General features: G+C 37.9%; 1 pseudogene; it reads left to right on the top strand.

Annotated features, from left to right (window-relative positions):
• The first annotated feature begins 7,067 nt into the window (after window positions 1–7,067).
• On the top strand, window positions 7,068–15,090 carry LOC121417595 (annotated as a pseudogene).
• Window positions 15,091–17,175: the final 2,085 nt, after the last annotated feature.

Genomic DNA, 17,175 nt, shown 5'->3' with positions numbered 1-17,175 from the left:
TCGAATCCATCACTCCCGCATATATTCATAAAACGATAACTTCATGATAAATTACAGACAGTTCACTTTAGGCTTATATGTATAATGGATGCTTGAGTCATTCATTTTTGTCTCGCCTGCATTTTCCGACGGCGGCGACGGCGTCAAAATTGAAATCTTAACCTAAGGTTAAGTTTTTGAAATTACATCATAACTTGGAAAGTAGTTCAGGAAACTTGTACATAACGGTAATCAAGTATTACTAAATGTCCTCACTGGGTTTCAAGTCACATGACCAAGGTCAAAGGTCATTTAGGGCCAATGAACTTTGGCTACGTAGAGGTATTTGGTGAATTTCCATTGTACCTTTCAAAGTCTATGGAGCTAGTTCAAAAAATTAGACATACATGTAAAGGTAATCAAGCATCACTGAAGAACCTGTGCGAGTTTCAGGTCACATGACTGCGGTCCAGTTCATTTAGGTTCAACGAACTTTTGTCTTGTTGGGGGTATTTTTTGAATTACCATTGTAACTTTGAAAGTTTATGAATATAGTTACTGGAATGAAGTGTGGACATAGGGGTAATCCAATATCAGAGCTCATTTTGCACAAGTCTTAGGTAACTCGATCAAGGTTCAAATATCATTTAGGGTCAATAAACATCGTAAAATATTATCATATGAATGGCGTTATTTGTGAATAATTTTTTTTCCAGTCACCACATTGAATAGCGTTATGCAGGCGAGACTGTCAGAGGCGCTCCACTTGAATGCAGTATTGACAATTCATTGAAGCGAAGAGACACGTCATTTCAAAATAATGCCACACATAGGTGAATTTAATGGGATAGAGAGCGATAGGGGAAAAAACCCAAGCCAAATATTATCATGAATTGGAATTCATTTTTTAATCGTTAGTTTCAACCCGAAGAGTTACATGAAGAGTTTTCATTTCAAAATGACACGCGTGAAATAAACTGAAAAAGATACGTAGCCTACCATCCTTATCCGACGATCATGCATTTTTTAATACCTTTTAACAATACTCCACTTCTTCCTCTTTCTCAAACCCTATGGTTTTCTTTGTTCTTTTCTTTTATAAATTTCTGTCATAACTTACAGTTCACGAAACATATGATTCCAATTCAAGTTCTTTCAGATTTAGCTCAATTGCCAATTGGTAGAAAAATGAAGCTTGTTTCGTTGGCATTACTTATGAAATTTAAGTACACATGGCATGAAAAACGTGTCTCTATACCAGATAAGGGAGCTGCTCCACCCCTGCGCCTACCCACGATGTGGCACTAAGGTTTTTTTCATCAAATTGGCTGACTTTAAGTACCTTCGATAACAAACTATGTTACCGTATTTTTCTTTTAATCTTTCAATAATTGTTGCATATGAATCAAGATGAACAGATGCAGAATGATTACAGATAAAAATCATAAATCATAAAAAAGACAAAAGACAAAATGCATGTAATACACAAAAAGGAAGTGAAAAATGAGGTACTCAAATCGAATCTCCACGAAATGGAGAGCAATTTCTTTTTTTGCAGGATATTATTCTAAGCCCTAGTTAAATTTCAACAGAGCCTTAAAACAATTCATTTTTTGAACTTTACAGACATATTATGTCCCCGTAAATCATAGTGGCTACTTTTTTGTTGCAGCTGATTATACGGTCTTGGTACTGTTCATTGGTATAAGATATGGCAAGAGATTTAGGCATATGAATATACAATAATTTGCATATTTTGTTTCATTTTTCTTACATAGTTGAGTGTATAGATCGTTGTGATAATGGAGGAATTTGCAGTTCATTTAACGATGTCAATGGATCAGTCTGCACATGCGCAGACGAGTACAGTGGTGCAAGTTGTGAATCTCGTAAGTTTATTCAGATTTCTTAACAAGTTTATTCTTAAGGTAAGATTTTATCAAGATTCATTAGCAAAGAACTTCCTTTTAACCATGATAAACAAAAGCTGATACCAACAGTTATATAATTATCTACTTATTTACAGGCAAATTTGTCTTATGATTTAAGATTGAGCAGAAATGTATGTGTGGAGGAGGGTTGGGTGGGAGGTTGCTAAGTCGAAAATGTTTGTGTCTGGGTGTGTGTAAGGTGTGTTGGGGAAGGGGGGGGGGGCTAACCATGTAAAAATCCCTATGAGATGGTAATTTTTACAATTCACTATATACGGTTTGAAAAAAAATAACTTTGGGGCCTTCCTTTAGAATAGAGAGAATATTATGCAGGGCCCACTGGAAGATTAGATTATTAATATTATTATTGTTACCATTATAATTATTAGCATTAATTGGAAAAGCTTCCATATTTGTGACAGAATCATCATTTCATTTTCTTAATCCAAGGTTCGCGGTATGCAGCTTTCATGTTTCTGTGCGACTCCGGAGCTAATCTGATCTTCGAAGCCAGTGCTGACGAGCTCGAATTCCTTTCCCTTCCCTTGCCCAACCTCCGACAGCCGGTGGCCGTCGGCTACGACTACGAACACGACGTCGTGTACTGGGTCAACGCTGAGGATGGCTCACTTAATCGGGCGAGACGCAATGGATCTGGATATGAACAATTGAATGTCGGTCATGGTATGTACACATGTATATACTACGTGTAGTAGGCAATGATGTAGTCAAGGCCGGCCGCGATTTTGTTTTCGTCAGTACTTGTGTACCCAACGTGAGAGGACTATTGAGATGGCGATATAATAGTTCAGTTCAAGCGTTGTCATTACTCATGACTGTGTCAAATGAATAATTACAGATTACAATGTAAAAGCATAACAAGCAATAGTTTTTAAACATTTGAGATGGATTGGCCGAAAAAAAACAGATACTTAATCAATAGCTAGATTACTCATAAGAAAACATGAGAAATGATACGCCAAAAATATGCAGAGCTTGTAGACGTTATAGTACCTCTGAGATTAAATACAATGTCTAAGTCATATAATAGAATTGGATTGAATATGTAAAATATTATTGTTGACGACCATATTCTTAACATGAAAAATAAAAACATCAATATAAAAAGGGTTTATGAAGTCAGACTACGCCTCATGAACATTCAGGAGACGCGAAACGTTAGGAAATATCGCAATTTCCGATCCATCGATCAGTTCGATCGGTGTGGCACAATCCAGGAAAATCTGAAAAGTTTTGCTATTTTCCAAGATACTTTCGGGAAGTGAGAAATTCCGGGGTGTTATCATTTCCAAAAATGATATTATTTTCTGAATATCAGGTCAAAATCTATCCTGAAATTGGATCTTTGTAATATGTCAACATTTTTGCTTGCTCACTTCGCTCGCTCGCATTTTTTTTGCCCGATATACGTCTTTGGTCATATTTCACCCCCTCACTACGGCACTGGGCCCTATATTTCATCTTTTTGTGTATAGAAGACAAGTATAACATATTATGAAAGACTGCAGGAGAACATTTGCAGAATTTTGAGATACTTTGTAAAATTCCATAAACTTTCACAGTAAATTCCAGGAGGTATCGTTTTGAAAAGTGGAAGCACTGGTAATCAGTAAGCCAAACACGAGTCGACTCCTTTCATGTACGCAGATTCGATTTTCGAAGAGAAAGGTTTTTCTTTAAATTAAGAATTGAGTCAGGGCTCTAAAAATACAAGTCCAAGATTTTTTCTCTGATTCAAAGAATACAAAAAGAGCCTATTATATCGTCACTCCCACTGCCCTCTCGCGTCGGGTACACAAGTACTGACAAAAAAAAATCGGGGGCCGGCCTCGACGCCAGATTTTGCCAGCCTTGTCCTCGGCCTCATGACTGGGAAGTAACAGCTTCGCTTACATCCCTGATCGTAGGACTACAGATGAAATGAATGCAGCCCTGTCCGGCAGATACTCTAAGCGTGCGTTATGCGCCACTTTTTACCCTAGAATCATCGGATTCGAATCATGATTCAAATCATGATTCTGCAGAATCACCTCGGTTTAAATTGAAGTAACTTGCAGCGCCTCGAGCGCGACGTCAGCGTGCAATGGACAATCATTAGGCTTGCAATGCTGGATGTGATTTCGAATCTTGACATGCAGGTATTCTTTTATTTTCTTACTTTGGAAAATAATCGAGTCAAGGCTTTTAATGATACAAGTCGAAAAAGTATAGCCTTATTTCGAATATCCCAAAAATGGAAGCGTGTATAAATATTTATTGCGTGCGGTCAAGTCAAGATTCGATGTATTAAGCTCCATGTGAAAATAATCAGAATTGTTATCGTAATTATCAAAATGATATATTTTTATTGTTTGTTTGACAGGCATTATTGATCTGGCAATCCATGTCCCATCAAGACGCATCGCGTGGATCAACAGTGAAAGAACTTTATCAGGCCTTTTTTACTACTCATCTGGACTCCAATTAGAAAGAACCTTTACTGGCAACAACTTTTCGACTATTGCTTCTCATCCAAATGGGTAATTTATGATCAGAAAATCTAATTTTCTATTTAATTTGCTTTTGTAGTAATTTATTTCTACTACATTTATGTCGTAAAGAGAGTCAATATGAACATTTTCCCCAAATATTCATTAATCATTTCTTTCCTAGTGTCTGTTCCATAAAGAACCCCCACCCCCAAGAAATCTTAGACAAGTTGCCCCAATAATACGACTCTTAGATTTTAATGTAATCACAAGGAGGATACCACTCAAATGTGATGAGGTAAACATAGAATCATAGAAACTTGCAATATAATCATACTGTTATCCGTATGTTTTATCATCACATGTGGCGTTATAGACGGTGGCATAAGATTTCATCGTCTTTTGATTTGGCACACACACGCAGGCCTGCTAACGTGGATTGGACGAGATTAATCTTCATTGTTTATTCATTTATGTTTACAAATCTAAGTGTAATCATATAGTTTTATTTTGTGTATTTGCCACAGGAGTTTCGTTATCGTCGACATCACTTCGACAATAGATATCCACACCCTTGACAATTCTTTCAACATAATAACGACTAGGGAAGCGTCTACACTTGACTCGGTCAGGAGTGTTGCTTTGGACAGACAAGGTGATCAAGTCGGGAGTATTCAATCTTTCTACCTCTTTCATCTACACTGTCTCCACTATTTTCTTTCATTCTTTCATTCTCTCTCTCTCTCTCTCTCTAGTTTATGTGTATTCATGTGTGTGTGTGGGTGTGTGTGCGTGTTTATTGTTATATGTATTTTTAATATATCATTTGTATTATAATGTTAACCTGAAATGCATAGTGTATGTTGGGACCCTGCTTGCAAGCTTTTTGCTTTTTTAGGATATCCCTCCATTTTTAAGCAATATGTATTTGTATTTCATGTCAGGGTCCCGTTGCAGAAAGAGTTGCAATCAATCGCAACTCTAAAAATCACGCGCAATTTGATTTTCGACCAATCAACAACGCGCATTCGGGACTTGCGCATGATTTTTAGAGTTGCGATTGATTGCAACTCTTTCTGCAACGGGCCCCAGATTTCACATGCTTGTTTTTTAAGATGGTAAATAAATTGAAAATTGTAAATGCAATTTACTGAACAGAACTATATTGTTGAGCCTCTAAACGAAATGGAAAAAAATAAATGTTTCAATTCCAATTGATTACACTCGCTTTACATGCACAGAATGGGCTCTACATTATGATACACACTCTGCAGCTTTCTGACAACATATTACCAATTCTTTTCAAAATACTTGGAACATATGCTATTTTAAAGAATAATACCTTGCAGAAAGTGGGTGCTAGATATCGTCTTAAAGCACCAAATGTGATATCATTTAAAATATAATTGAAAAAAAGAAAATAATTAGATGCCGTTGCCGAGTGGTCCAATTGGCGTCGGACAACATTCATGTAAGTCCTGGGTTCGATTATCGGCACGACACTCTATACCCTAGAGCAAGGCGTCAAATCTAAATGGCTCTTATATCTTGAATAAAACAAATGAAAATGCTCTGTTCTCGTAACAATGCGTGCTGAAAAAAAAAAAATCGACGGAGTATAACAGACTACGCATTTGTAAAATTTTAATGTTAGATAATACTCGATTGTATAAAATGCATAAAATTGTTCTCTTTAAAGATTTAGGCGGCCTTAATATTTTATTTCTTATTTTACTGAAATTGATATCGACAGGAACGCGCCTTTATCTAATCGATGACCAAAAGCAAACGATTGAATCATTCGGTCCAGAAGGAGAAGACCCCGTGACCGTCTTTAGAACAGAAGGGACATCCCCTATTGATATCACATGGTACAGGGGGACTCCCCTTTGGACAGAGTCGACACAGACAAGGGGCGTTATTCTTCTAAATGGAAACAGAGATGTATCGCCTGCGTCAACCAACCTGATTAATTTTCAAGTCCCCGCGGGAATTCATACTTATCATGGTAAGATAAGATAAGCATTAATATTGATTGTGCAACTCTTTCTTAGGTTGCCCTCCCCCCCCCCCCTCAGCCACGCAATGTTAAAGATCTGGAGACTTTCAACACCAAAGCCAGATACTGTACCCTTCACTGGACCGGACTAGGGTGTATGTATGTGCGTGTGTATGATGGTGTGTTGTGTGTGTGTGTGTGTGGGGGGGGGGGTGGCCCGATAGAAAAGATTATGTTTCGACTTCGGCATTGGCATATATATTACATGTTAGATGTTTAAAGACTCTTCCATCCAATATTTGTAAAACCTTACACTAATGCTTCTAATAACTCATATCTTAGGCATACTGAGTTAATGGGATAATATTTTCGTTAATTAATTCATTCATTTCTACCTTTCTTTTGTTGTTTATTAATTCATAAACTAATTTATCTATTCAATCGTTATATAATCCCTACAATTATTTTGTAGGTTTATTCAAATTCTCTATTCTCGTTAGGTTTGTGTGACATTAAGTATCATTTTAATTTTTGTCTTTGTCTTTCTTCGAAAATTCAAGTTCACGAAAAAGAACAGTGTTGATTTATAACAGTTCATTGTAATTTGTATTGAATAAGTACCTTCTTGAAAAAAAATCCTTACCTTCTCTGCTCCTTCCTTGCCGAAATATATTCGTGATGATTATGAATGTTTCAGGTCAGTCGTATTCGAAAGCACTGTATGGAAGATGTTTAGAAGACGAGTATTCCTGCGAAGATCTTTGTCTTCCTCTATCATGGCAGTGTGATGGCCTTCCTGATTGCCCAGATCAGAGCGATGAACTCAACTGCGATCCAACAGAAGATGCAGGTAATAATAATAATAACTAATATACAGTTCTTGTATAGCGCATATCACATTATGAATAATGTCTCTGTCCGCTTCCAAAGGATTTGGATATTATTACCCCAGCTGTAGCTTGGCAGCCGTACTTACTAAGATTACAGCGCACACGAATTTTAAGGAATAAATTCCTGCCAGGTACCCATTCACCTCACTTGGGTTGAGTGCAGCACGATGTGGATGAATTACTTGCTGAAGGAAACTACCTCATGGCTGGGATTTGAAACCACGACCCTCTGTTTCAAAGTCCGGAGACTTATCCACTGGGCCACAACGCTCCAAGGACGAACCGACTACTGTATAATCAGAGGGCACAAACCTTTCTGGTTTTTTCCAGGTTCGATTAGAAAAAGGAAAAAAGTGTTCTCACTTCATGACGCACTTTTAGATAATTACGAGTCGATAATAGGTTTCCACTTAACCCTTAACGTGCCATGTTCATGTACACTCGCATACGACGGAGTGTCATGTCCGTGTGTACTCGTATACGGTGCAGCGCCACGTTCAAGTTTACTCGCATTGGTCAATAGATTAATTGTTTGACCATTGAAATACTCGCATTGTATAGCACGCATGAGGGATTATATTACGTAGCGTGCAACCAGGCCTTTATTCTGTGTACGTTTCTTTGAGTAACATGTGCATTGTATGTCACATCCTTTTCCCTTTAAAACCAAACTTAATCTGGCAGAGTATCGTGGCACAGGGCTCATACTCAGCGGGCATGTTAAGGGTTAAAAAGGGCATGATAAATGAATATACATAAATAAAGAGGCTTTCGTTTCATGTGACCAATAATAAGCCTGAAATGCCTTGATCGCTATTTCACCCTCTTGTGTCTATGGCGGAAGTACTGACGAACCCCCCCACACACACACACACACACATGCGCCTCGGTCAAGAGGACTGTCCTTTGAAGTCTACAGTCTATGTGGACCACGCCAACAACCCAAGACCATTGTCATGATTGTAAAGCATTTGAAGATACGTTTAGGGACACAATGCATAAACGGTAACTTTTCCATCCAATGTTTACTACCATTGTAACGATGCTCAACAGCCAATCAGAATCAAGGATTTCAAACACGTTACCGCAGTGGTAACTTGTATATGCAACGGAGTCCAAGGGAGAGTCTTACAAGGAGATTTAATTGATCCGATTAACCACAACTACGGAAAGCCAGCAACGCTAACATCCAAAATACATGTGTTCAAAATGCGTTCTAGATTTTATACATTCATCACTGTACTAGCTCCTTTCGTCAGTTACGAAAAGATTTCCCGTAGGAAAAATTATGACGATGGATTTTCATACAGTTGAGGTTGATTGGATCAATCACAAGACATTTATAAGACGGGATCCTGAAGTATCAAGGACATGTATATTGATAAATGAAGAATGTCATTGTAATTGCTATCTCTTCGGCAGGTCCTCTGATGTTTCTAACAAGCCTTAGCGGAGGAGCCATCTATGTTTCACACGCAAATAGCCTCGACTTCAGAAAGCTGCCTTTTCTATTTGTAGAAAGTCCAGTTGCAGTGGGTTATGACGTCATTGGCAAGGACGTTTACTGGACAGATGTGGAGCGGAAGGTTTTGAATGCTGCCCAAATGGATGGGTCTAATCAAAGAATAGTCGCACAAGGACTAGGAGGTTTGTTGTCCAGCTCTAAAGAGTTAGATTCCATTGCACAACAGTTTCTATTCTAGTATCTTTCCCATTCAATGGTAATTTCCGCGAAATCTTTGATTCTGATTGGTGATTGAGGAATGTAACCATTAAATGACAAAGTTACTATGTAATTAATATGCAATGGGGCCCAGCTATGCCGACGTACATACATGTAAGGCAAGCCGTTTAGCCATACACTCAAAACTGTTGATAACTATAAGTGTATTCGTGATGCATTGATAATCCGATGTCTTGTTGTGACGCAATGGAGACGGACACTTTCCCTGCTCCTTTCCGTCTTACCCCTAAGCATAGAGCTATTGCCCTAAGCCAGTTCGTAGTTCCCTTCTACGCATGATCAAAACATTCTACGCATGATCAGAGGAAGGTCATTTGTACTAAAGTGACATGTGGTTTTAAAATCTAAAGAGATAAGCGCTAAGTTTGATGTCTTCATTATTCATATATTCTTTTGAATTTTGGTTTTTATTTACATCCACAAAAAACAACAATGCGTCCACGAACGACTGGTATTCACAGTTTGCCAAGTACATTCTGCAACATGCTATGATATGCATTCAAAGTAGGAATGCAACAATTACCTTCATAAAGTGTTAATTGGTGTGCTATTCTAGTCACCGGGTCTATTCAATTTCTTCATCCTGCTATGTAAGGCAAGCTTACGTAATATCTTGCTTTGAAATATGCCTATCATAATGAAAGTTATGAAAGGTCATTTGACCAAAATTGTCCATGAAGTAACTACGAACTGGTGTATTTGAACACCACTGATCTTAAAGGAAATCAAAATACAAGGAGAGAATCAATATTATTAGAAAGAATAAAATTAGAGGAGGAATTTTAAACTTGTTTCATCAAATTCGGTTATAGAATAAGCGAGGTATGGAAGTTTGAAGTCTTGTTGTACCTTCTATGGGGATCCTCAAATTGGAAAACATGCTCCAAAATGGCTGATTATGGAAACAAACTCTCCATTTGCGTTGTACAAAAATTTATAGATTTCCCCTTTATTTTACATATTTCACATTATCGCATCCTGACCTTGACCTAATTTATGTGGTGCGAATTATAATTTCTTATGACATACGTTATGCTCAGAATGAGGCAAGATGCAAATTGAAAGATAATGGGGAAAATCTGAAAATTTGTGTACAAAAGAAATGGATAGTTGTCCACGAAATCTGCCCTTTTGAAGCACGTTGGCCATATTGAGGATCCCCATAGAATGTACAGCAAAATTTTTTAAATGTTCATAACTTGCAATTTCCGATTTTGATGAAACTTGTTTTCAATTGTTCCTCTCATTTCACTCTTTTCAATAATTCAATAAACTTGCTTCGCTTCTTGGGTTTTGTGTTAAATTCTTTCGAATCAATAGCTAAAGTGGTTGACGGTACACTATGTGTGAAGTCGTTAAAACGATTAAGAGAAGTGGATAGAGGTAGGAGTGAAATGGAGAGGCAAAACAGTGGAGGTTAGACAGAAAAGTATCTTTCGGAAATGAGTGTAGTTGATAAAAGGACTGTAAATCAGAAGGGGGGGGGGGGGCTTGAGCTGTAGGCAGAACCTGAAGCAGGATGGGAGAGCTGGTGGAAGGCCGGTTTGAGTTGGAGAGGAGAGAAAAGCTTGTCGAGTAGGCGGGTGGGGTTGTAGAGCAGGAGTAGGAGAGAAGACTCGACGTATCGGGCATGTTGACTGTCCGTCTTCATTCGAATTCTGTATTTTTTCAGTTCCTGACGGCTTATTTGTTGACAGCGAAAACGGGGTGATTTTCTGGACGGATGCGGAATTGAAAACCATCGAAACGATCGAGTTTGACGGATCCAACCAGAGAGTATTGATCAACGATCTGGACATGCCGAGGGCTATCATAGTTGTTCCGACCAATGACAAGCTTTATTGGACTGACTGGGGTACCACACCCAATATTGAGATGTCCAATCGGGACGGGTCAGATCGCCAGGTGATCATCGATACTGAACTCGGATGGCCTAACGGCATCACGTATGACATTAAAGGTATGAATCCAGTAACAATTTAAATGTACATGTATGTTTTTGATACACTGCCACCGATTCACAATTTCATTTCCTTTAACAATGCCGCTATCTTTTCGCTCAGTGAACTTCATTATACATTCAGGTCTTCACTTTGGGCCTTCGTTTAAGACGTATTGTTAAAAAACATTGCGATTCACGCCCTTCTTTTCTTTTCCTACTCAACCAGGAAATCGTTTGATATGGTGTGACGCTCGCCTCGACAAGATCGAATCGAGCGACCTTGATGGCAGTCTTAGGAGGACCCTCCTAGGTGTCACCCACGGTGTCCTACATCCATTCGGGGTTGTGGTCTATGAAGGGACACTGATGTGGAGTGATTGGATGCTGCAAGGTGTCGGGATAATGGAGGGTCAGAACCATACCTGGCCATCTCTTTATACGAGTATTGGCATTATCCAACAACCAAGTGGCTTCTGTATCGTAGGTGAGTTAAAGATAAATGAAAGTAGTTGCAGTAAACACTGATTTCACGAGAAATTGTGTGAAACCAAGCTTAATTGTCACTATATCATCGAGGATCTTAACCGGGGATCTTAATCTGGTACAGTTACATAAACTTTGTGAAATCTACGCTGAAAAATGTTCACACTGAAGATCACAAACGCAGATAAGCGTACGTGGGGGACCCTGAATGTCGGCCCGACGCTTGACCCGAATCCGGTTGCTTATTTGCTAATTTCTCAGGGCAAGATAATCAACCTTTTTGTACGTCCGACCACCACTTTTCTCAAGTCTTACTTCACTTCATAAACTGAACGAGTCATGGTCCTTTGAGAACATTCCAGACTGTCAAAAGAACAAGAAATCAGAGACAGAAAATTTCATGAATGTCCCACATATAGGGGGTCGGACGTACATATTGTATGGAATTGCCCCTCAGCAATTACATAATTTCTTCCAGAATCCTTTGGCACATATTTTTTAGTTATACAAACAAACACTTTGGGGTCATTTCATTGGATTTTGTACGAACTCATTTTGAAGTCGTGACCAAAGCTGGAATTTATTTGTAGATCGAAGGGGGGGGGGGGGTCAATCAATTTAACAAAATAAGGTCTATATTTGAGTTCAGTTATAGGCCTATGATTGTTTCGAACACTAGAAGCATGCTTTATACATAAACATCCAAAATATGCTACAAATCTTATTAAATTAGGACAAAAAACATGCAAGATCTAGTGAATTACGTTCAATATACTATCCATGATTGTACAAAATGAAAGGATAATACCTTTTCCGTACGAATTAACACAAAAAGAGAGATGTGTGCATTAAACAGAAAAAAGCGAAAACATATTCTTGGATGCAATGTTCGGCATTAATTCTCAACAGAGTAGGCATCTGACTTGAAATACGTCTTGTGCATATAAACAATAGCTGGGCATCTATTGCGTATTTTTGACAATTTTCATCAATAAAACTCACATTTTAGACTAAAAAAAGATGAATCTAATTAAGATTTTGTTTTACCCTTTTTTCAGTATAATGGTAAATAATACTATTCATTTAGTGATTGTAATGTTCAATTCACGTAATTCCTCTTCTCATTCATTTTTCTTCTTCTACTCCCTTCTGCTTTTTTCTTCTTTCTTCTTCTTGTGCATGAAATTATGTTGATAATTTTTAAAGCATGGTTAAATCTAAAAAGATAAAAATAATATAATGAAGGAAATTGATATTTAACTGCATTAAGCAATACTAGAATAACCACGAAAAGGAATATTATACATATCAAATAATAACATTATTGTGTGAATTGTTTTATCCTTTAGTTGACGCCTGTTCTGCCGGCCTTGCAAGTTTGGAACTTGCCAACCGTTTAACGTGTCTAATTATGAATGTCACTGTATGACTGGCTATACTGGCAAAAACTGTGATACAGGTAATTTCGATAGCATTCAAAAGTTTTAAAACACAGTCACCAAACAACAAGGAAATAAGACAGTATGGTGATAATAATAAAAGTAATAAATATAATGATCAAAACATCAGTATGCTCGATCTGTAATGAAAATCATAAGAAGAAGCGGAGAAGGAAAACAAAGTAGACTTATGAGAAGGAATAGGAGAAGGCAGCGAAAGGAAGGTGAAAAGAGAAAAGGAAATGACATACAAACGCCAACTTGTCTTGTTTTACAGAAGTGACATGCGACTCACCGACTGGACTCTCATCAGATACTTATATTGCTGATCCGAAAGATAGCTACAGTCCCGGTGAGAATGTCATCATCGTTTGCAATGGCAACACGGTCAACGAAACTGCAAGGACAACTTGGATCTGCAATGGGTCTACAGGTGAATGGGATATCCGCGAAGATCTGAAGTGTCTAGGTAAGGGAAAAGGCCTAAGGATTCATAGGCGGCGGAAGCGGGGGGACGATCCCCCCTAATTTTTTTTTTTTTTTGCTCGTCAATTTTTTTTCCTGCGTCCCCCCTAAATTCACGTGGACCCCCCCTTGTAACGTGTGTTGCCCCCCCCTAAAATTTAGGTTGATAACCTTTTTTTTTGTTTCTTGCATGTCAAAAATTTTTGGTCAGCAACTTCTAAAATTTAGGCGCTTGTCCAATTTTTTAACTGTGTCCATCACAAAATGTCAGGTGGACACCCCCTAAATTTTTTGGCTTCCGCCGTCAATGTAAGGATTGCGCAACGGCTCGTACCGTTCATAGTATATTTTGTGGGAATAATGTCATGAAAAGCATAGAGGTGAAACATGAGGAAGAAGAAGAAGAGGGGGGGGGGAGGAGAAGAATAGAAAGAAATAGAAGAAGGAAGAGGACGAAGAAAAGAATGGGAATAAGGAGGAGAATAAGAAGAAGAAGAAGGAAGAGGAGAAAAATGAGGAGAAAAAGAAGACGAAAGTATAAGGACGAAGAGGAAAAGAGGAAGAAGAGTGTACAAGGAGGAGGAGGTGAAGAGGAAGAAGAAAGCATAAGGAGAAGAGGAGGAGGAAGGTTAAGGAGAAAGAAAGAAAAGTATAAGAAGACGAAGAAGGAAAACCTCTCCTCCCAAATCATTGAAGAAGTCGAGATTGTTAGCCAAAACTGATAATGATAATCATAACAATAGATAATAAAACATATTATATTAACAAGAAGTTAGAGAAACCGTTAATTCCCCTAGCAGTTCTTTTCGCTTTTATAACGATTTGTCAACATCTCTTTCATCGTTTCATTGTCTATCTTAACATTTTTTTCAGCAGAATCACCAAAGAATTCAATAACTCTTACCCTCGGAATAATGTCCTCATTAGCAACTCTGGTATTGGTGGCCATCTTAGTATTCGGGATTTGCACGTAAGAGCTTTTAACCTATTGACCAATGAAATTCTGCAATTTTCCCTAATTTTCATAAGATTAGCGATTGGATAATATTACCACTAGTGTACCCAAGGAGGGGGCGATGGGGGTTAGTTTGCCCCCCCCAAAAAAAAAAATAATAATAAAATAAATAAATAAATAAATAAAAAAAAAAAAAAATTGCATGTAAGAATTTTATCCCCCTTTTTCTATATTTTAGTTACCATAAACTTGTTGTTGACGGGTAAATTGTTTCCTTAGTGTCATCTCTGGTCTTTTTTTTTTTTTTGGGGGGGGTATTGTAATGAAGATTCTGTTCCTCCTGAAAAGGTTTTCAGCATGAGCACATTATGCCCGCCAGGGAGCATTAAGCCCACTTTTATTAATATCCAAAATCGTTGCTATCCTACGTACGTTACATGACCTAGAGAATGTATTTTTATCCTCCTGGTTTGGGGAAAGGCGCGAAAACAGTCTATTATTTAAAACTCTAATTATTATTCATTTCTCCCCAGATATATGACACAAAGGGATCAATCTCCAGTCAATAATAGAACTACACCGAAGCAAGTAGATGATCGTGGTCCTCTCCCTTGTGTCCCATCGGATATAAACGAAGATTATCACTATTACAGTGGACTAACTGATCCTACCAGTGACCATGGGCACATATACATGACCAGTCTTGGAGATAAGACACAACGGGACACCCTCGATTCACGATATAGCTACCTAAGACCAAATTCTACTGCTTAAACATGATAAATCAGATGACTTTTTTATGTAGTGTCGTTTCCTTTAAAGTAAATAGATTATAATTTGGAGATTGGAGATTTTGCTTGAATGCGAAGAAAGCATGAATGCTTGTAAGCAAGCAACCAGAGGACCGACGGCTTAAAGTATTATCCGAGGGACCTAGTGGTGAGGATTATTACCTTACCAAAGGGCACTAGCCCACCAAGTGGAAATCGAACACGGGTGACAGGAATCCGAAACCCCTGATCTACGGACTGAGCTATCGCGCCTCTTAAAAAAAACCTGATTCATGCACTGTAACAAAGATAATGGCTTGTAACGGAAGTCAACCGTCTGCCTTCGATCTAAACAAAGGCAGTTTCTGACTTGCAAAACGTCATTTCGCTTCAAAAATGATCTGGATGCGCAGAAATATTCTTGGAATTTTTGTCACATCAAGATGGATTCTGGATATGAGTGTGTGTGTGTGTGTACAGGGGGTTTCTATTAAAAGGTAATACGAAGTTCAAAGTTCAGCCATATAAAAATACAGCATTTATTCTGATTTATATTTTATATAATTGAGTAGCTCATCAAGCTTAATTTGTCACATTGCTTGCGTCACAATTGTCACCATGGCCATGGATAAAAGTGCTATAGTCCTTTGAAGGCGAAGGCTACAAAACCTACTTTTTTCAAGTCTATAATGATTTTAATGTGCATGCACGTAACCCATTCTGGTTTTGGTTTCATCATTTATTTTTCTTCAAATATCATACAATATTCCCCCTTTTGCATTTTTTTTGCGAGTGAATGTCACGTAACTGTCATCTAGTTGGTAATTTGGTTGAGCACATCTTGGTGACTTGCAGGTACATGTTTGGCATGAGATAGATGTTCTTCATCACAATCCAGTAATGGTTAGAAAAGCAATGCAAGACATGCAGAATCGACAGGAGAGGGATTGTGAGAACGTTGAAGGAGTTGGTGCAAAAGGTGAGGATTAATGCGTTAACAGTGACTGAAGCTAGGCCTTTGAAATTTTAATGCAAGTCCCTCACAAAAAAATAAATACAGGGGAACCATTTTGTTTTTGGATCTGACAGCTTTGATTTTGATTGGCTGCGTAGGACCGTTACTATGGTAACTGTCCGATAAAACAGGACTTGTTGGATAAAACGTCCGACAAGTCTTTTCATGAAACGCTCCCATGTAGCAAAGACATAAACATGATTCGGCAATTTTTATAATAAATTCAATATCAGCCAATCGGATTGACACATACAGACTTTGCATTCCCTTGTCAAAACTCTCCTCTGCCGAAAAACGGTTTGCTGTAGCAGCTGCCAAGACTTGGAATGCTATCCCTCTTTCAATAAGAGATGTTTCCAGTGTTCTTGGCTTCAAATCATCCCTTAAGACATATCTTTTTCCTCAATAATTAATATTTCCCTTTTTATCTTGAATATTGTAGTAATCATTGCAAATATTAAATTATTTCCTACTTTTGTACGCGCTATGGTACTTCTGTTTTTAGCGCCTCTAAATACCCATTATTATTATTAAGTAATTCAGTAGCTTTTTAACTGCTATTGCAAATTTATTATCATGACAAGTTTTATGAAACCGGCCCCGTGTTTCTTTTTCACAATCAAACCACTGCCCATGCAGATTTGAGCCTTTCTTAATTTCTTTCTATCGTATTTATTGTAGTGTGTATGTGTTTTTCAGCTTTTGCTTTTAGGGACTTATTCATTTGAAAACATAGCTTGTATATTCTTAATAGCAAATTAATTTTGTATGAATTTATGTTTGCACAAGTGAAGAATATGTGCAATAGAAGAAAATGAATGTTTATAACTGTCGGATTAAAGAGGACTTGTTGGATATAACATCCGACAAGTCCATGAACATGGGAAATTAGCACAAGTGAGGAATCATGTGCAACAGAAGGAAACGAATGTTTATATGAATGAATTCATTAATTTTATGGAGATTAACCTGAAGCCTCGTAGGAAGCACGTGGATAATGAATTGAAGTCCCATCTGCTGATGGTAATGTTTGTGAGTGTATGACATTGAAACCATTGAATCATTGGGTGTTTA

Source organism: Lytechinus variegatus, chromosome 6, assembly GCF_018143015.1.
Source record: "Lytechinus variegatus isolate NC3 chromosome 6, Lvar_3.0, whole genome shotgun sequence".
NCBI lineage: Eukaryota > Metazoa > Echinodermata > Echinoidea > Temnopleuroida > Toxopneustidae > Lytechinus > Lytechinus variegatus.
Note: the sequence above shows the minus strand (reverse complement) of the source record. Positions and strands in the feature narration are given on the sequence as shown.